We start from the raw sequence: 21537 nt of genomic DNA, 5'->3' as shown, positions 1-21537 counted from the left end.
TTTTAACTGGGTGTTTATTGTTTACCATCTTCTTTGTTGAACAAAATACTCAATTGTTTCATTCTTTTATTTAACTGGTATCAACTTCGCCTTCAGCTGTGAAATACAGAAAAATCAATGTGCTGTAAATGCGGTCCAAATTAATCATGAAAACGCAATGGCAATGAATATAAAGTTAATTTTTTAATAGCTAACATTGTTTTTATAGAAGGATTAGATAAAAGTTGCTATTTACATTTTGCAAAATTTTCTCTGTACTGCTTTAGTTGACCAGCACCCACAGCCCCCTTAAACTTTTTCCCTTGTAAATTTTCCAGAATATACGTGCCGTTTGACTTCTTCGCCACTACTGTGCATGTGTATGGCCCCATGTACCTTGGGGCAGCTTTGCCCCCTTTTCTATTTTCCCTTCTGAGTTTTTTTCTTTGACACTTTACTTCCATTCTAAAAGTCCTTTGTGAAAAACAAAGTCCGTGTAATAGAGAGTCCAGGGGGGCCTTTATTACACGGACTCTCTGTCACACTAGAGGGACCCTATATTTTAATGAGGACTCCCAGTTTCAGAAACCAGGGGTCCGCAGGATTAACTACTTGGCCCCATTAAATGAAAAAATGAATGTCCGTAGGACCCCTGATTTCTGAAACCGGAAGCCCGCGGACTCTATGTTTCGACGGACTCTGTGTCATGTTACACCGACCCTCACCCCCTTGGAGTTATGTTTGGGGCACGCTCGAGGGCCCCCAAAAAGGGGATTTAGAAGGGAAAATATCGCCATTTGGTACGATTTATAACTATTATTCAGCTAAAGATTTTAGGTGTAATTTTTTATCAGAAGTTCAAGGGGGAGGGGGTCTGGATCCCCCTGACACCCTCCCTAATTCGCCATGTACATGTTTTAGACCGTGAACATTCGTGAACAGTTTCAACCACAGTCCCTCGTCTGAAATGAGCCATGCCTGTCTGTAATTTGCATAATAATAACTTGGTCATCGTAGTGCGAGCTGTATTTCCGAATGCTCACTAGGCAGTAGGACACAGCTGGGAAAAGACGCAACAACGTGTGGTGCAGTCGCAAGGCAGTCGTATGAGGCGTAAAAGCAAATGCATGTTTCGTAAGTATAATTTTTTCTTCAGTTACGTATGTCAGTTGATAGGAAGAGAGTAGAAGAATGCAAAGAAATTTGCGAAAAGTATTGACTGGTATGTTACTAATCTTTGTTATATTTTGCCTGTCATTTCTATTATGTCACTCAAGACATTATTTAGCAAATTAGTAAATGGGCATATTACCAGAAAGATTACGGACTAGTTTAGATGATAGTACCGTACTTGTCACAGTTCGGAACTTTTGATCCAAAAACAATTGTGCCCCATCAACGTGTACATTAATTTTATAGTCAAAGTTTATCAAAAATCCAAACGTCTCCTTTTACGACAATCACGATAGTTTAAAATATTTTAATCAGTTTTGGTAGGTTTGTTTATTTTCTTATACATGAACCTGTAAAATGCTTGTAAACAGTGTTGAAATCTGGGAAAATGATTTATAATAAAGCGAAATATGGTTCCGAAACGCGTGATGCAAAGCGATTTTAGATATTACAACTTTATATAGTAGGTAAAATAAATAAACGTCCGTAGTGATAACCTCCACAAATTAGAGGAGTGATTTCAATATTTATTTTTTCAAAGCAAGTTATCTGAAATATCTTTATTACTAACTTCAGGTCATAATTATGGCGTTATAATATAGACAACATAGAATCGATTTGCTTTTTTGGGGTGCTATCTGAGCCTGAACTATGGACAAGTCAGTAAATTTTATCACCCACATCATTTCAAGTGCCCTCTTCTCTTAGATGTAAATTGTATTGGTCGTATCTTCCCAACCTGCCCGTTTAGTCAGATATTGTTAACATTACCTTCTCATTTCAGAGGTCCACTGAGATACTGAGAACTGCACGACACCCGGCTGCTTGCAACCAAGCCCGTCATTCACGCTCTGGAACCCGACGCACATTTATGCATCTTTTGTTTTAAAAGTGAATAAATACGTTTTTCATTACTTGTTTTCTTTTTCACTTCGATATGAAATGATGATAAAAATATTAGTAAGAACAGAGGGTTAGGGGTAAAATTATAAAGATTATTGTCCGAGCACTTTCAAATTAAATGTGCTACAACTGATCTGTAAGCATTGTGTTTGGGATTGATGATTTCAACAGTAACAGACGATGTCGTAAATCAAAAGGATTGAAAGGTTTGTTAATATGCCCAGTATTTTGAAATAATTGAGAGCATTTTAAGAATATATCTACGGGATGTCCAACAGCCCACATTTATAAAAACAATTTGTATGAATTTACGATCTTGCTCTTTTGAAAAATCTGCCCTAGATTTTATTCTATAGTGAGACGGTTTTTTTTATATCTATTGGAATAAATTTGTTCGTCCTCCCTGACATAATTTTCTTAATTTAATATAAGTCCACATTTTAAGAGTTATGGTTTGTTACAAGAAATTGATTCAAATTTCACGACCTTCTTATTAGATGAATACTTCAATTTTAAATTAAAACAGAAATATAAGAGATCCTGACACACTTTTGAAATGGCAACAGTTGAAATTTGCTCCCCACTCAAAAATTAGTTTTGCATATTCTGAAAATGTTTGAAAATGTCTCATTAAAATCATAATTAAAATAAATTGATCCTTTGATAAAATGATAAGGACGCGCCCTACCTGTCACGCCTCAAATCAAGTGGACTCGCCCCACCTGTGACCCCTCAAATCGAATGGACTCGCCCCACCTGTCACCCCTCAAATGGAATGGATTCGCCCAGCTGTCACCCCTCATCTGAAATGGACTCGCCCCACCTGTCACCCCTCAAATGGACTGGAATCGCCCCACCTGTCACCCCTCAGCTGAATTGGACTCACCCCACCTGTCACCCCTCAAATCAAGTGGACTCGCCCCACCTGTCACCCCTCAGATGAAATGGACTCGCCCCACCTGTCACCCCTAAAATCGAGTGGACTCGCCCCACCTGTCACCCCTCAGATGAAATAGACTCGCCCCACCTGGCACCCCTCAGATGAAATGGACTCGCCCCACCTGTAACCCCTCAAATCGAATGGACTCGCCCCACCTGTCACCCCTCAACTCAAGTGGACTCGCCCCACCTGTCACCCCTCAACTCAAATGGACTCGCCCCACCTGTCACCCCCTCAGATGAAATGGACTCGCCCTACCTGTCAACCCTCAAATCAAGTCGACTCGCCCCACCTGTCACCCCTCAAATCGAATGGACTCGTCCCACCTGTAAACTTTCAATGCAGGTCATCTTCTTTCAGGTTTAGCGGTCAAGTGACTAACCAGGAGCATAGCTCGCACAGCGATGGGCGACTATTGTTATGCAAATTACAACTGGTATAGTGCATGGCACATTTGGTTGAGAAGTTGCTGTGGAAATCGATCTCAAAGAACGGCGAATCTATGGAATATTATTTTACTGTTGTGACAAGGCTATTACCCCGGCCACGTAGACCTATTTGTCACCGTACAAAATATTTCTCAAGGACAACTGGCCCACTCGAAGATTCTACAGTTTCGTGATCAAATAGTACTGTTTAACCATGATTAAGGGAAGTTATTGAAGTTATCAATTTAAGATTTTAGAGATACTAATAAGCTTACCTTTTTTAACACTGGTCGTATTCACAAAAGATCGTAAATATTACAGAGAGAAGGAAAATTTTCCAAGAGAAACGGTGAGGGTGAAGGAGATGTGAAACAAATTGATATTATATTCTTATTCATCTATTCAAACGAACATAAATAATTTGTTAACTCTTCACCCTTGATTCAAATAATAATAAACAACAATTAAAAGTTGTAGTATTTGCCACAGAAGCCAAACTGAAGTAAAACATTTGAAATAGCAAAGAAAGAGGAAGAGAATTTTAAAAAATTAAATTCCCAAATTTTTAGAAACTAGTAATCTTTCTTCGGCAGTATCTTTTACATAACCGTCTTTTGCGTTTTCAGAACGCAATCAACCGTGTTTCTTAAACAGTCGTCTTAAGTTCCAGCATTAGCAGAAACTGTAGCCCCCTCCTGCTCTTAAGCTATGAGGATCAGATTGTTTTTTTGTCTAAACCAATTAAACTGAAAGCATCAAGATCTATGTCCCTTGTTCTTGTATAAGACAATTTCACATTACTCCTCCTCAGCAAGTTTTTCTCCTTTAGAAAACTTAAAGAACGACACACTTTTTTTTTAGAATTGTTATCCAGCTCTGCAACTTCGAAATACTTTAAAGCATCAAATATGGACAGGTGTGCTTTCCGGTCTTGGCTATCAAACAAGAATAACCATCCGTGTATTAATCGGTTTTAATTTTTCTGATGAAAATCTCTAAATAATGATCACATCATTACATCTAAATTCAGATATTTCTGGCCACCTTTAGAATCCAGCATATGAAATCAAACAAATGGAAAGTACTCGGAGATCCTTCAAAGTCACTTTCGAACTCATGAAATTAGTTACCAATTGAGAAATGTGCTCAGCAGATATAGGTTCCTTTTTTGTTACTCTATGACCTTTCCTTCTCTGAGATACTTCCTTCACTGCAATAACGAATTTTGACTCGTAATTTCGGATTTTTCTTACAATTTGCAATATCATAAAACCATTTTAAACTGTAAAAAGCGTCTAAACCGCAGCAGAAGAATTACAAGATTGTGACAAATTTTGAAGATAAAAAGCAACAATCGAGTCTATTTTTTACATTATTTTTGCTTAAAAATTTAAGAAATATAACGTAAGTGAATCTTTATAATTGTTTTTATTAATTTTTTTATAAAATGAATATTTTAAATACATCGAATTTTCTACGATGCGTCTAGTTTAACGGCTAACACTTTAGATACAAATCTGTTACTGCCCAAAATGCAATTTTTATTTGTACCCTGGTGTAAAACTCACTGTGGTTCAGATTCTAAAACATCTTTAACGTACCATCTCCAGTGATTCCCTTCAAAAATAAACGGCCAAAATGGCGACGATGTCCATTTAGGAACAATGAGAGTTGCCGCTGCTTTGCAAAATATAACATGTTTAATAGCTTTTGCACAATAGCAAATGGATGGAAACAGCAAATTATTTATGCACAACGAAGCTCTGTTTTTGCTCCAAAATAAGTAAAATAAGGCCATATGACTGAAAATTGTCATTTATTAATGACGAAAACTTATAAGATACCAAAAAGTTACAAAACTGGGGAGATAATCAAACATCCCCCAAACTATATAAGTGCCATAAAATAAAAATAATAAAGTACGTTAATGAGTGTAACCAGGATTAATTAAGATAGATATGAGAAATCACAACAGCTATAGGAGCAAAAAGTTGGCGCAAATGAAAATAAAAGGCCAAATTATTTTCTTCACGCCAGTCACAGGAAAAAGAGTCCACGTCTTCACTACCATGATTCCAATATCTAAAATTTAAGCTTTTCAATTTTTTATTGTCACTAATAGCGAATCAGTCAATCGAATGTGGAACCCACATTTTATCCAACATGTTAAAAAAACTGATGAGTGATTCCCCAATCATCGTAATCAATTACACGGCTAATATCGTTCAAATTTCTAGGGATCCATTCCGGAATAAGAACAAAATCACATCTTAAATATTAACGAAAAATCTTCAAAGCTAAATGGTGTAATGTCAGGATGGCTTACTTCCGGTGTGTGGTAGCAGACTGTGAATATGATTGTTATTATTGTTTATTTTTGCAATTTTGATTAAGGCCATTGTATGTTTTAAACGTTGTGATTGTCTTCAGATAAGTTCAACAACTGATTCTTGCACTTAGAATGTGTTTTAAATCCTAATGTTAGTACATAAATTTGATTTATTCTGAAATGTTAGGCCAAATAATGAGCTGCGGGCAAATGTCTTCAACAATATGTTTCTTTTGTTATGTTTGTTTGACACATCATAAGGACAACGAAAACCATAAAATAATTTCCCAATGACTGTTGTACTAAAATGCCTGAAAAAATGCATGAACAAAATAATTTGGTAAAACATTTTCTATCTTCATGGACAGCAGTCTCACTGACGTAACTCCCAATGCCACAAAAATAAACTGTCAAAAAGTTACTTTTCATACCGGCAGTACTATAATTGAACACGTGCACTTCTCTGTTTGTAAACAAACCACTGCACTGCTCACTGTCGTAAGCTCCCTCCGCCAGAGGTATCACACTGCGCAGTACCTAGACAAGGTCCCGCCAAAAAATAAGAAGCAATTCACGTCCCAACCTGCTACTTGACACCAGAATTAAACCTAGCAACACACAAAAACTGTCAGGAAAAAAACTGGAAACAATCACTAATTTTTCACACGGAACTTGATTCGACTATAACAGTCCATGATTGGCCAAAGAGATCTACAGGTCCTGTGCTGGAAGAGTGGTTGTGTCATTATTAAGGAAGAAATAGAGCAAAAACTCTCTCCACCCCCCCTCTCTCCAAATCCTGTTCTCAGGTGTGCTTTTTGGCCATCTTTAAAGCTGAAATTGGGGGCTTTAATGAAGTGATCCGGGCGCGTTTCCACATTTTTTATGAATGACAGGTGTGGTAGATTGATTTTCATCACTTTTTGGAAAATTTGGTGACGGGTCATTTTTGGGTGATTTTGAGTGATTTTCGTAAGGTCCGGATATGGCAGTTTTCTTCAATTTTGGCCAGGTAGGGTTGAAAAATTTTTTTCTTCATTATAGTGTCTGGTAGGTGTGTTTGGTCATTTGTAGTCAGAATAAAGTGCTGGAAGAGTGGTTGTGTCATTATTAAGGAAGAAATAGAGCAAAAACTCTCTCCACCCCCCCTCTCTCCAAATCCTGTTCTCAGGTGTGCTTTTTGGCCATCTTTAAAGCTGAAATTGGGGGCTTTAATGAAGTGATCCGGGCGCGTTTCCACATTTTTTATGAATGACAGGTGTGGTAGATTGATTTTCATCACTTTTTGGAAAATTTGGTGACGGGTCATTTTTGGGTGATTTTGAGTGATTTTCGTAAGGTCCGGATATGGCAGTTTTCTTCAATTTTGGCCAGGTAGGGTTGAAAAATTTTTTTCTTCATTATAGTGTCTGGTAGGTGTGTTTGGTCATTTGTAGTCAGAATAAAGTGCTGGAAGAGTGGTTGTGTCATTATTAAGGAAGAAATAGAGCAAAAACTCTCTCCACCCCCCCTCTCTCCAAATCCTGTTCTCAGGTGTGCTTTTTGGCCATCTTTAAAGCTGAAATTGGGGGCTTTAATGAAGTGATCCGGGCGCGTTTCCACATTTTTTATGAATGACAGGTGTGGTAGATTGATTTTCATCACTTTTTGGAAAATTTGGTGACGGGTCATTTTTGGGTGATTTTGAGTGATTTTCGTAAGGTCCGGATATGGCAGTTTTCTTCAATTTTGGCCAGGTAGGGTTGAAAAATTTTTTTCTTCATTATAGTGTCTGGTAGGTGTGTTTGGTCATTTGTAGTCAGAATAAAGTGCTGGAAGAGTGGTTGTGTCATTATTAAGGAAGAAATAGAGCAAAAACTCTCTCCACCCCCCCTCTCTCCAAATCCTGTTCTCAGGTGTGCTTTTTGGCCATCTTTAAAGCTGAAATTGGGGGCTTTAATGAAGTGATCCGGGCGCGTTTCCACATTTTTTATGAATGACAGGTGTGGTAGATTGATTTTCATCACTTTTTGGAAAATTTGGTGACGGGTCATTTTTTGGTGATTTTGAGTGATTTTCGTAAGGTCCGGATATGGCAGTTTTCTTCAATTTTGGCCAGGTAGGGTTGAAAAATTTTTTTCTTCATTATAGTGTCTGGTAGGTGTGTTTGGTCATTTGTAGTCAGAATAAAGTGCTGGAAGAGTGGTTGTGTCATTATTAAGGAAGAAATAGAGCAAAAACTCTCTCCACCCCCCCTCTCTCCAAATCCTGTTCTCAGGTGTGCTTTTTGGCCATCTTTAAAGCTGAAATTGGGGGCTTTAATGAAGTGATCCGGGCGCGTTTCCACATTTTTTATGAATGACAGGTGTGGTAGATTGATTTTCATCACTTTTTGGAAAATTTGGTGACGGGTCATTTTTGGGTGATTTTGAGTGATTTTCGTAAGGTCCGGATATGGCAGTTTTCTTCAATTTTGGCCAGGTAGGGTTGAAAAATTTTTTTCTTCATTATAGTGTCTGGTAGGTGTGTTTGGTCATTTGTAGTCAGAATAAAGTGCTGGAAGAGTGGTTGTGTCATTATTAAGGAAGAAATAGAGCAAAAACTCTCTCCACCCCCCCTCTCTCCAAATCCTGTTCTCAGGTGTGCTTTTTGGCCATCTTTAAAGCTGAAATTGGGGGCTTTAATGAAGTGATCCGGGCGCGTTTCCACATTTTTTATGAATGACAGGTGTGGTAGATTGATTTTCATCACTTTTTGGAAAATTTGGTGACGGGTCATTTTTGGGTGATTTTGAGTGATTTTCGTAAGGTCCGGATATGGCAGTTTTCTTCAATTTTGGCCAGGTAGGGTTGAAAAATTTTTTTCTTCATTATAGTGTCTGGTAGGTGTGTTTGGTCATTTGTAGTCAGAATAAAGTGCTGGAAGAGTGGTTGTGTCATTATTAAGGAAGAAATAGAGCAAAAACTCTCTCCACCCCCCCTCTCTCCAAATCCTGTTCTCAGGTGTGCTTTTTGGCCATCTTTAAAGCTGAAATTGGGGGCTTTAATGAAGTGATCCGGGCGCGTTTCCACATTTTTTATGAATGACAGGTGTGGTAGATTGATTTTCATCACTTTTTGGAAAATTTGGTGACGGGTCATTTTTGGGTGATTTTGAGTGATTTTCGTAAGGTCCGGATATGGCAGTTTTCTTCAATTTTGGCCAGGTAGGGTTGAAAAATTTTTTTCTTCATTATAGTGTCTGGTAGGTGTGTTTGGTCATTTGTAGTCAGAATAAAGTGCTGGAAGAGTGGTTGTGTCATTATTAAGGAAGAAATAGAGCAAAAACTCTCTCCACCCCCCCTCTCTCCAAATCCTGTTCTCAGGTGTGCTTTTTGGCCATCTTTAAAGCTGAAATTGGGGGCTTTAATGAAGTGATCCGGGCGCGTTTCCACATTTTTTATGAATGACAGGTGTGGTAGATTGATTTTCATCACTTTTTGGAAAATTTGGTGACGGGTCATTTTTGGGTGATTTTGAGTGATTTTCGTAAGGTCCGGATATGGCAGTTTTCTTCAATTTTGGCCAGGTAGGGTTGAAAAATTTTTTTCTTCATTATAGTGTCTGGTAGGTGTGTTTGGTCATTTGTAGTCAGAATAAAGTGCTGGAAGAGTGGTTGTGTCATTATTAAGGAAGAAATAGAGCAAAAACTCTCTCCACCCCCCCTCTCTCCAAATCCTGTTCTCAGGTGTGCTTTTTGGCCATCTTTAAAGCTGAAATTGGGGGCTTTAATGAAGTGATCCGGGCGCGTTTCCACATTTTTTATGAATGACAGGTGTGGTAGATTGATTTTCATCACTTTTTGGAAAATTTGGTGACGGGTCATTTTTGGGTGATTTTGAGTGATTTTCGTAAGGTCCGGATATGGCAGTTTTCTTCAATTTTGGCCAGGTAGGGTTGAAAAATTTTTTTCTTCATTATAGTGTCTGGTAGGTGTGTTTGGTCATTTGTAGTCAGAATAAAGTGCTGGAAGAGTGGTTGTGTCATTATTAAGGAAGAAATAGAGCAAAAACTCTCTCCACCCCCCCTCTCTCCAAATCCTGTTCTCAGGTGTGCTTTTTGGCCATCTTTAAAGCTGAAATTGGGGGCTTTAATGAAGTGATCCGGGCGCGTTTCCACATTTTTTATGAATGACAGGTGTGGTAGATTGATTTTCATCACTTTTTGGAAAATTTGGTGACGGGTCATTTTTGGGTGATTTTGAGTGATTTTCGTAAGGTCCGGATATGGCAGTTTTCTTCAATTTTGGCCAGGTAGGGTTGAAAAATTTTTTTCTTCATTATAGTGTCTGGTAGGTGTGTTTGGTCATTTGTAGTCAGAATAAAGTGCTGGAAGAGTGGTTGTGTCATTATTAAGGAAGAAATAGAGCAAAAACTCTCTCCACCCCCCCTCTCTCCAAATCCTGTTCTCAGGTGTGCTTTTTGGCCATCTTTAAAGCTGAAATTGGGGGCTTTAATGAAGTGATCCGGGCGCGTTTCCACATTTTTTATGAATGACAGGTGTGGTAGATTGATTTTCATCACTTTTTGGAAAATTTGGTGACGGGTCATTTTTGGGTGATTTTGAGTGATTTTCGTAAGGTCCGGATATGGCAGTTTTCTTCAATTTTGGCCAGGTAGGGTTGAAAAATTTATTTCTTCATTATAGTGTCTGGTAGGTGTGTTTGGTCATTTGTAGTCAGAATAAAGTGCTGGAAGAGTGGTTGTGTCATTATTAAGGAAGAAATAGAGCAAAAACTCTCTCCACCCCCCCTCTCTCCAAATCCTGTTCTCAGGTGTGCTTTTTGGCCATCTTTAAAGCTGAAATTGGGGGCTTTAATGAAGTGATCCGGGCGCGTTTCCACATTTTTTATGAATGACAGGTGTGGTAGATTGATTTTCATCACTTTTTGGAAAATTTGGTGACGGGTCATTTTTGGGTGATTTTGAGTGATTTTCGTAAGGTCCGGATATGGCAGTTTTCTTCAATTTTGGCCAGGTAGGGTTGAAAAATTTTTTTCTTCATTATAGTGTCTGGTAGGTGTGTTTGGTCATTTGTAGTCAGAATAAAGTGCTGGAAGAGTGGTTGTGTCATTATTAAGGAAGAAATAGAGCAAAAACTCTCTCCACCCCCCCTCTCTCCAAATCCTGTTCTCAGGTGTGCTTTTTGGCCATCTTTAAAGCTGAAATTGGGGGCTTTAATGAAGTGATCCGGGCGCGTTTCCACATTTTTTATGAATGACAGGTGTGGTAGATTGATTTTCATCACTTTTTGGAAAATTTGGTGACGGGTCATTTTTGGGTGATTTTGAGTGATTTTCGTAAGGTCCGGATATGGCAGTTTTCTTCAATTTTGGCCAGGTAGGGTTGAAAAATTTTTTTCTTCATTATAGTGTCTGGTAGGTGTGTTTGGTCATTTGTAGTCAGAATAAAGTGCTGGAAGAGTGGTTGTGTCATTATTAAGGAAGAAATAGAGCAAAAACTCTCTCCACCCCCCCTCTCTCCAAATCCTGTTCTCAGGTGTGCTTTTTGGCCATCTTTAAAGCTGAAATTGGGGGCTTTAATGAAGTGATCCGGGCGCGTTTCCACATTTTTTATGAATGACAGGTGTGGTAGATTGATTTTCATCACTTTTTGGAAAATTTGGTGACGGGTCATTTTTGGGTGATTTTGAGTGATTTTCGTAAGGTCCGGATATGGCAGTTTTCTTCAATTTTGGCCAGGTAGGGTTGAAAAATTTTTTTCTTCATTATAGTGTCTGGTAGGTGTGTTTGGTCATTTGTAGTCAGAATAAAGTGCTGGAAGAGTGGTTGTGTCATTATTAAGGAAGAAATAGAGCAAAAACTCTCTCCACCCCCCCTCTCTCCAAATCCTGTTCTCAGGTGTGCTTTTTGGCCATCTTTAAAGCTGAAATTGGGGGCTTTAATGAAGTGATCCGGGCGCGTTTCCACATTTTTTATGAATGACAGGTGTGGTAGATTGATTTTCATCACTTTTTGGAAAATTTGGTGACGGGTCATTTTTGGGTGATTTTGAGTGATTTTCGTAAGGTCCGGATATGGCAGTTTTCTTCAATTTTGGCCAGGTAGGGTTGAAAAATTTTTTTCTTCATTATAGTGTCTGGTAGGTGTGTTTGGTCATTTGTAGTCAGAATAAAGTGCTGGAAGAGTGGTTGTGTCATTATTAAGGAAGAAATAGAGCAAAAACTCTCTCCACCCCCCCTCTCTCCAAATCCTGTTCTCAGGTGTGCTTTTTGGCCATCTTTAAAGCTGAAATTGGGGGCTTTAATGAAGTGATCCGGGCGCGTTTCCACATTTTTTATGAATGACAGGTGTGGTAGATTGATTTTCATCACTTTTTGGAAAATTTGGTGACGGGTCATTTTTGGGTGATTTTGAGTGATTTTCGTAAGGTCCGGATATGGCAGTTTTCTTCAATTTTGGCCAGGTAGGGTTGAAAAATTTTTTTCTTCATTATAGTGTCTGGTAGGTGTGTTTGGTCATTTGTAGTCAGAATAAAGTGCTGGAAGAGTGGTTGTGTCATTATTAAGGAAGAAATAGAGCAAAAACTCTCTCCACCCCCCCTCTCTCCAAATCCTGTTCTCAGGTGTGCTTTTTGGCCATCTTTAAAGCTGAAATTGGGGGCTTTAATGAAGTGATCCGGGCGCGTTTCCACATTTTTTATGAATGACAGGTGTGGTAGATTGATTTTCATCACTTTTTGGAAAATTTGGTGACGGGTCATTTTTGGGTGATTTTGAGTGATTTTCGTAAGGTCCGGATATGGCAGTTTTCTTCAATTTTGGCCAGGTAGGGTTGAAAAATTTTTTTCTTCATTATAGTGTCTGGTAGGTGTGTTTGGTCATTTGTAGTCAGAATAAAGTGCTGGAAGAGTGGTTGTGTCATTATTAAGGAAGAAATAGAGCAAAAACTCTCTCCACCCCCCCTCTCTCCAAATCCTGTTCTCAGGTGTGCTTTTTGGCCATCTTTAAAGCTGAAATTGGGGGCTTTAATGAAGTGATCCGGGCGCGTTTCCACATTTTTTATGAATGACAGGTGTGGTAGATTGATTTTCATCACTTTTTGGAAAATTTGGTGACGGGTCATTTTTGGGTGATTTTGAGTGATTTTCGTAAGGTCCGGATATGGCAGTTTTCTTCAATTTTGGCCAGGTAGGGTTGAAAAATTTTTTTCTTCATTATAGTGTCTGGTAGGTGTGTTTGGTCATTTGTAGTCAGAATAAAGTGCTGGAAGAGTGGTTGTGTCATTATTAAGGAAGAAATAGAGCAAAAACTCTCTCCACCCCCCCTCTCTCCAAATCCTGTTCTCAGGTGTGCTTTTTGGCCATCTTTAAAGCTGAAATTGGGGGCTTTAATGAAGTGATCCGGGCGCGTTTCCACATTTTTTATGAATGACAGGTGTGGTAGATTGATTTTCATCACTTTTTGGAAAATTTGGTGACGGGTCATTTTTGGGTGATTTTGAGTGATTTTCGTAAGGTCCGGATATGGCAGTTTTCTTCAATTTTGGCCAGGTAGGGTTGAAAAATTTTTTTCTTCATTATAGTGTCTGGTAGGTGTGTTTGGTCATTTGTAGTCAGAATAAAGTGCTGGAAGAGTGGTTGTGTCATTATTAAGGAAGAAATAGAGCAAAAACTCTCTCCACCCCCCCTCTCTCCAAATCCTGTTCTCAGGTGTGCTTTTTGGCCATCTTTAAAGCTGAAATTGGGGGCTTTAATGAAGTGATCCGGGCGCGTTTCCACATTTTTTATGAATGACAGGTGTGGTAGATTGATTTTCATCACTTTTTGGAAAATTTGGTGACGGGTCATTTTTGGGTGATTTTGAGTGATTTTCGTAAGGTCCGGATATGGCAGTTTTCTTCAATTTTGGCCAGGTAGGGTTGAAAAATTTTTTTCTTCATTATAGTGTCTGGTAGGTGTGTTTGGTCATTTGTAGTCAGAATAAAGTGCTGGAAGAGTGGTTGTGTCATTATTAAGGAAGAAATAGAGCAAAAACTCTCTCCACCCCCCCTCTCTCCAAATCCTGTTCTCAGGTGTGCTTTTTGGCCATCTTTAAAGCTGAAATTGGGGGCTTTAATGAAGTGATCCGGGCGCGTTTCCACATTTTTTATGAATGACAGGTGTGGTAGATTGATTTTCATCACTTTTTGGAAAATTTGGTGACGGGTCATTTTTGGGTGATTTTGAGTGATTTTCGTAAGGTCCGGATATGGCAGTTTTCTTCAATTTTGGCCAGGTAGGGTTGAAAAATTTTTTTCTTCATTATAGTGTCTGGTAGGTGTGTTTGGTCATTTGTAGTCAGAATAAAGTGCTGGAAGAGTGGTTGTGTCATTATTAAGGAAGAAATAGAGCAAAAACTCTCTCCACCCCCCCTCTCTCCAAATCCTGTTCTCAGGTGTGCTTTTTGGCCATCTTTAAAGCTGAAATTGGGGGCTTTAATGAAGTGATCCGGGCGCGTTTCCACATTTTTTATGAATGACAGGTGTGGTAGATTGATTTTCATCACTTTTTGGAAAATTTGGTGACGGGTCATTTTTGGGTGATTTTGAGTGATTTTCGTAAGGTCCGGATATGGCAGTTTTCTTCAATTTTGGCCAGGTAGGGTTGAAAAATTTTTTTCTTCATTATAGTGTCTGGTAGGTGTGTTTGGTCATTTGTAGTCAGAATAAAGTGCTGGAAGAGTGGTTGTGTCATTATTAAGGAAGAAATAGAGCAAAAACTCTCTCCACCCCCCCTCTCTCCAAATCCTGTTCTCAGGTGTGCTTTTTGGCCATCTTTAAAGCTGAAATTGGGGGCTTTAATGAAGTGATCCGGGCGCGTTTCCACATTTTTTATGAATGACAGGTGTGGTAGATTGATTTTCATCACTTTTTGGAAAATTTGGTGACGGGTCATTTTTGGGTGATTTTGAGTGATTTTCGTAAGGTCCGGATATGGCAGTTTTCTTCAATTTTGGCCAGGTAGGGTTGAAAAATTTTTTTCTTCATTATAGTGTCTGGTAGGTGTGTTTGGTCATTTGTAGTCAGAATAAAGTGCTGGAAGAGTGGTTGTGTCATTATTAAGGAAGAAATAGAGCAAAAACTCTCTCCACCCCCCCTCTCTCCAAATCCTGTTCTCAGGTGTGCTTTTTGGCCATCTTTAAAGCTGAAATTGGGGGCTTTAATGAAGTGATCCGGGCGCGTTTCCACATTTTTTATGAATGACAGGTGTGGTAGATTGATTTTCATCACTTTTTGGAAAATTTGGTGACGGGTCATTTTTGGGTGATTTTGAGTGATTTTCGTAAGGTCCGGATATGGCAGTTTTCTTCAATTTTGGCCAGGTAGGGTTGAAAAATTTTTTTCTTCATTATAGTGTCTGGTAGGTGTGTTTGGTCATTTGTAGTCAGAATAAAGTGCTGGAAGAGTGGTTGTGTCATTATTAAGGAAGAAATAGAGCAAAAACTCTCTCCACCCCCCCTCTCTCCAAATCCTGTTCTCAGGTGTGCTTTTTGGCCATCTTTAAAGCTGAAATTGGGGGCTTTAATGAAGTGATCCGGGCGCGTTTCCACATTTTTTATGAATGACAGGTGTGGTAGATTGATTTTCATCACTTTTTGGAAAATTTGGTGACGGGTCATTTTTGGGTGATTTTGAGTGATTTTCGTAAGGTCCGGATATGGCAGTTTTCTTCAATTTTGGCCAGGTAGGGTTGAAAAATTTTTTTCTTCATTATAGTGTCTGGTAGGTGTGTTTGGTCATTTGTAGTCAGAATAAAGTGCTGGAAGAGTGGTTGTGTCATTATTAAGGAAGAAATAGAGCAAAAACTCTCTCCACCCCCCCTCTCTCCAAATCCTGTTCTCAGGTGTGCTTTTTGGCCATCTTTAAAGCTGAAATTGGGGGCTTTAATGAAGTGATCCGGGCGCGTTTCCACATTTTTTATGAATGACAGGTGTGGTAGATTGATTTTCATCACTTTTTGGAAAATTTGGTGACGGGTCATTTTTGGGTGATTTTGAGTGATTTTCGTAAGGTCCGGATATGGCAGTTTTCTTCAATTTTGGCCAGGTAGGGTTGAAAAATTTTTTTCTTCATTATAGTGTCTGGTAGGTGTGTTTGGTCATTTGTAGTCAGAATAAAGTGCTGGAAGAGTGGTTGTGTCATTATTAAGGAAGAAATAGAGCAAAAACTCTCTCCACCCCCCCTCTCTCCAAATCCTGTTCTCAGGTGTGCTTTTTGGCCATCTTTAAAGCTGAAATTGGGGGCTTTAATGAAGTGATCCGGGCGCGTTTCCACATTTTTTATGAATGACAGGTGTGGTAGATTGATTTTCATCACTTTTTGGAAAATTTGGTGACGGGTCATTTTTGGGTGATTTTGAGTGATTTTCGTAAGGTCCGGATATGGCAGTTTTCTTCAATTTTGGCCAGGTAGGGTTGAAAAATTTTTTTCTTCATTATAGTGTCTGGTAGGTGTGTTTGGTCATTTGTAGTCAGAATAAAGTGCTGGAAGAGTGGTTGTGTCATTATTAAGGAAGAAATAGAGCAAAAACTCTCTCCACCCCCCCTCTCTCCAAATCCTGTTCTCAGGTGTGCTTTTTGGCCATCTTTAAAGCTGAAATTGGGGGCTTTAATGAAGTGATCCGGGCGCGTTTCCACATTTTTTATGAATGACAGGTGTGGTAGATTGATTTTCATCACTTTTTGGAAAATTTGGTGACGGGTCATTTTTGGGTGATTTTGAGTGATTTTCGTAAGGTCCGGATATGGCAGTTTTCTTCAATTTTGGCCAGGTAGGGTTGAAAAATTTTTTTCTTCATTATAGTGTCTGGTAGGTGTGTTTGGTCATTTGTAGTCAGAATAAAGTGCTGGAAGAGTGGTTGTGTCATTATTAAGGAAGAAATAGAGCAAAAACTCTCTCCACCCCCCCTCTCTCCAAATCCTGTTCTCAGGTGTGCTTTTTGGCCATCTTTAAAGCTGAAATTGGGGGCTTTAATGAAGTGATCCGGGCGCGTTTCCACATTTTTTATGAATGACAGGTGTGGTAGATTGATTTTCATCACTTTTTGGAAAATTTGGTGACGGGTCATTTTTGGGTGATTTTGAGTGATTTTCGTAAGGTCCGGATATGGCAGTTTTCTTCAATTTTGGCCAGGTAGGGTTGAAAAATTTTTTTCTTCATTATAGTGTCTGGTAGGTGTGTTTGGTCATTTGTAGTCAGAATAAAGTGCTGGAAGAGTGGTTGTGTCATTATTAAGGAAGAAATAGAGCAAAAACTCTCTCCACCCCCCCTCTCTCCAAATCCTGTTCTCAGGTGTGCTTTTTGGCCATCTTTAAAGCTGAAATTGGGGGCTTTAATGAAGTGATCCGGGCGCGTTTCCACATTTTTTATGAATGACAGGTGTGGTAGATTGATTTTCATCACTTTTTGGAAAATTTGGTGACGGGTCATTTTTGGGTGATTTTGAGTGATTTTCGTAAGGTCCGGATATGGCAGTTTTCTTCAATTTTGGCCAGGTAGGGTTGAAAAATTTTTTTCTTCATTATAGTGTCTGGTAGGTGTGTTTGGTCATTTGTAGTCAGAATAAAGTGCTGGAAGAGTGGTTGTGTCATTATTAAGGAAGAAATAGAGCAAAAACTCTCTCCACCCCCCCTCTCTCCAAATCCTGTTCTCAGGTGTGCTTTTTGGCCATCTTTAAAGCTGAAATTGGGGGCTTTAATGAAGTGATCCGGGCGCGTTTCCACATTTTTTATGAATGACAGGTGTGGTAGATTGATTTTCATCACTTTTTGGAAAATTTGGTGACGGGTCATTTTTGGGTGATTTTGAGTGATTTTCGTAAGGTCCGGATATGGCAGTTTTCTTCAATTTTGGCCAGGTAGGGTTGAAAAATTTTTTTCTTCATTATAGTGTCTGGTAGGTGTGTTTGGTCATTTGTAGTCAGAATAAAGTGCTGGAAGAGTGGTTGTGTCATTATTAAGGAAGAAATAGAGCAAAAACTCTCTCCACCCCCCCTCTCTCCAAATCCTGTTCTCAGGTGTGCTTTTTGGCCATCTTTAAAGCTGAAATTGGGGGCTTTAATGAAGTGATCCGGGCGCGTTTCCACATTTTTTATGAATGACAGGTGTGGTAGATTGATTTTCATCACTTTTTGGAAAATTTGGTGACGGGTCATTTTTGGGTGATTTTGAGTGATTTTCGTAAGGTCCGGATATGGCAGTTTTCTTCAATTTTGGCCAGGTAGGGTTGAAAAATTTTTTTCTTCATTATAGTGTCTGGTAGGTGTGTTTGGTCATTTGTAGTCAGAATAAAGTGCTGGAAGAGTGGTTGTGTCATTATTAAGGAAGAAATAGAGCAAAAACTCTCTCCACCCCCCCTCTCTCCAAATCCTGTTCTCAGGTGTGCTTTTTGGCCATCTTTAAAGCTGAAATTGGGGGCTTTAATGAAGTGATCCGGGCGCGTTTCCACATTTTTTATGAATGACAGGTGTGGTAGATTGATTTTCATCACTTTTTGGAAAATTTGGTGACGGGTCATTTTTGGGTGATTTTGAGTGATTTTCGTAAGGTCCGGATATGGCAGTTTTCTTCAATTTTGGCCAGGTAGGGTTGAAAAATTTTTTTCTTCATTATAGTGTCTGGTAGGTGTGTTTGGTCATTTGTAGTCAGAATAAAGTGCTGGAAGAGTGGTTGTGTCATTATTAAGGAAGAAATAGAGCAAAAACTCTCTCCACCCCCCCTCTCTCCAAATCCTGTTCTCAGGTGTGCTTTTTGGCCATCTTTAAAGCTGAAATTGGGGGCTTTAATGAAGTGATCCGGGCGCGTTTCCACATTTTTTATGAATGACAGGTGTGGTAGATTGATTTTCATCACTTTTTGGAAAATTTGGTGACGGGTCATTTTTGGGTGATTTTGAGTGATTTTCGTAAGGTCCGGATATGGCAGTTTTCTTCAATTTTGGCCAGGTAGGGTTGAAAAATTTTTTTCTTCATTATAGTGTCTGGTAGGTGTGTTTGGTCATTTGTAGTCAGAATAAAGTGCTGGAAGAGTGGTTGTGTCATTATTAAGGAAGAAATAGAGCAAAAACTCTCTCCACCCCCCCTCTCTCCAAATCCTGTTCTCAGGTGTGCTTTTTGGCCATCTTTAAAGCTGAAATTGGGGGCTTTAATGAAGTGATCCGGGCGCGTTTCCACATTTTTTATGAATGACAGGTGTGGTAGATTGATTTTCATCACTTTTTGGAAAATTTGGTGACGGGTCATTTTTGGGTGATTTTGAGTGATTTTCGTAAGGTCCGGATATGGCAGTTTTCTTCAATTTTGGCCAGGTAGGGTTGAAAAATTTTTTTCTTCATTATAGTGTCTGGTAGGTGTGTTTGGTCATTTGTAGTCAGAATAAAGTGCTGGAAGAGTGGTTGTGTCATTATTAAGGAAGAAATAGAGCAAAAACTCTCTCCACCCCCCCTCTCTCCAAATCCTGTTCTCAGGTGTGCTTTTTGGCCATCTTTAAAGCTGAAATTGGGGGCTTTAATGAAGTGATCCGGGCGCGTTTCCACATTTTTTATGAATGACAGGTGTGGTAGATTGATTTTCATCACTTTTTGGAAAATTTGGTGACGGGTCATTTTTGGGTGATTTTGAGTGATTTTCGTAAGGTCCGGATATGGCAGTTTTCTTCAATTTTGGCCAGGTAGGGTTGAAAAATTTTTTTCTTCATTATAGTGTCTGGTAGGTGTGTTTGGTCATTTGTAGTCAGAATAAAGTGCTGGAAGAGTGGTTGTGTCATTATTAAGGAAGAAATAGAGCAAAAACTCTCTCCACCCCCCCTCTCTCCAAATCCTGTTCTCAGGTGTGCTTTTTGGCCATCTTTAAAGCTGAAATTGGGGGCTTTAATGAAGTGATCCGGGCGCGTTTCCACATTTTTTATGAATGACAGGTGTGGTAGATTGATTTTCATCACTTTTTGGAAAATTTGGTGACGGGTCATTTTTGGGTGATTTTGAGTGATTTTCGTAAGGTCCGGATATGGCAGTTTTCTTCAATTTTGGCCAGGTAGGGTTGAAAAATTTTTTTCTTCATTATAGTGTCTGGTAGGTGTGTTTGGTCATTTGTAGTCAGAATAAAGTGCTGGAAGAGTGGTTGTGTCATTATTAAGGAAGAAATAGAGCAAAAACTCTCTCCACCCCCCCTCTCTCCAAATCCTGTTCTCAGGTGTGCTTTTTGGCCATCTTTAAAGCTGAAATTGGGGGCTTTAATGAAGTGATCCGGGCGCGTTTCCACATTTTTTATGAATGACAGGTGTGGTAGATTGATTTTCATCACTTTTTGGAAAATTTGGTGACGGGTCATTTTTGGGTGATTTTGAGTGATTTTCGTAAGGTCCGGATATGGCAGTTTTCTTCAATTTTGGCCAGGTAGGGTTGAAAAATTTTTTTCTTCATTATAGTGTCTGGTAGGTGTGTTTGGTCATTTGTAGTCAGAATAAAGTGCTGGAAGAGTGGTTGTGTCATTATTAAGGAAGAAATAGAGCAAAAACTCTCTCCACCCCCCCTCTCTCCAAATCCTGTTCTCAGGTGTGCTTTTTGGCCATCTTTAAAGCTGAAATTGGGGGCTTTAATGAAGTGATCCGGGCGCGTTTCCACATTTTTTATGAATGACAGGTGTGGTAGATTGATTTTCATCACTTTTTGGAAAATTTGGTGACGGGTCATTTTTGGGTGATTTTGAGTGATTTTCGTAAGGTCCGGATATGGCAGTTTTCTTCAATTTTGGCCAGGTAGGGTTGAAAAATTTTTTTCTTCATTATAGTGTCTGGTAGGTGTGTTTGGTCATTTGTAGTCAGAATAAAGTGCTGGAAGAGTGGTTGTGTCATTATTAAGGAAGAAATAGAGCAAAAACTCTCTCCACCCCCCCTCTCTCCAAATCCTGTTCTCAGGTGTGCTTTTTGGCCATCTTTAAAGCTGAAATTGGGGGCTTTAATGAAGTGATCCGGGCGCGTTTCCACATTTTTTATGAATGACAGGTGTGGTAGATTGATTTTCATCACTTTTTGGAAAATTTGGTGACGGGTCATTTTTGGGTGATTTTGAGTGATTTTCGTAAGGTCCGGATATGGCAGTTTTCTTCAATTTTGGCCAGGTAGGGTTGAAAAATTTTTTTCTTCATTATAGTGTCTGGTAGGTGTGTTTGGTCATTTGTAGTCAGAATAAAGTGCTGGAAGAGTGGTTGTGTCATTATTAAGGAAGAAATAGAGCAAAAACTCTCTCCACCCCCCCTCTCTCCAAATCCTGTTCTCAGGTGTGCTTTTTGGCCATCTTTAAAGCTGAAATTGGGGGCTTTAATGAAGTGATCCGGGCGCGTTTCCACATTTTTTATGAATGACAGGTGTGGTAGATTGATTTTCATCACTTTTTGGAAAATTTGGTGACGGGTCATTTTTGGGTGATTTTGAGTGATTTTCGTAAGGTCCGGATATGGCAGTTTTCTTCAATTTTGGCCAGGTAGGGTTGAAAAATTTTTTTCTTCATTATAGTGTCTGGTAGGTGTGTTTGGTCATTTGTAGTCAGAATAAAGTGCTGGAAGAGTGGTTGTGTCATTATTAAGGAAGAAATAGAGCAAAAACTCTCTCCACCCCCCCTCTCTCCAAATCCTGTTCTCAGGTGTGCTTTTTGGCCATCTTTAAAGCTGAAATTGGGGGCTTTAATGAAGTGATCCGGGCGCGTTTCCACATTTTTTATGAATGACAGGTGTGGTAGATTGATTTTCATCACTTTTTGGAAAATTTGGTGACGGG

The 21537-nt window shown here is 39.2% G+C and overlaps 1 long non-coding RNA gene across 1 annotated transcript; it reads left to right on the top strand.

Annotated features, from left to right (window-relative positions):
* Positions 1-712: 712 nt before the first annotated feature.
* Positions 713-2066, top strand: LOC147762916 (uncharacterized). Its single transcript, XR_015333320.1, has 2 exons — positions 713-1113; positions 1937-2066. It is a non-coding gene; the product is annotated as an uncharacterized LOC147762916 (long non-coding RNA).
* Positions 2067-21537: the final 19471 nt, after the last annotated feature.

The sequence above is a fragment of the Lingula anatina genome, chromosome 3 (assembly GCF_051362555.1).
Source record: "Lingula anatina isolate TDL-2025a chromosome 3, LinAna3.0, whole genome shotgun sequence".
NCBI lineage: Eukaryota > Metazoa > Brachiopoda > Lingulata > Lingulida > Lingulidae > Lingula > Lingula anatina.
This window is presented reverse-complemented; position numbering and strand designations above follow the sequence as displayed.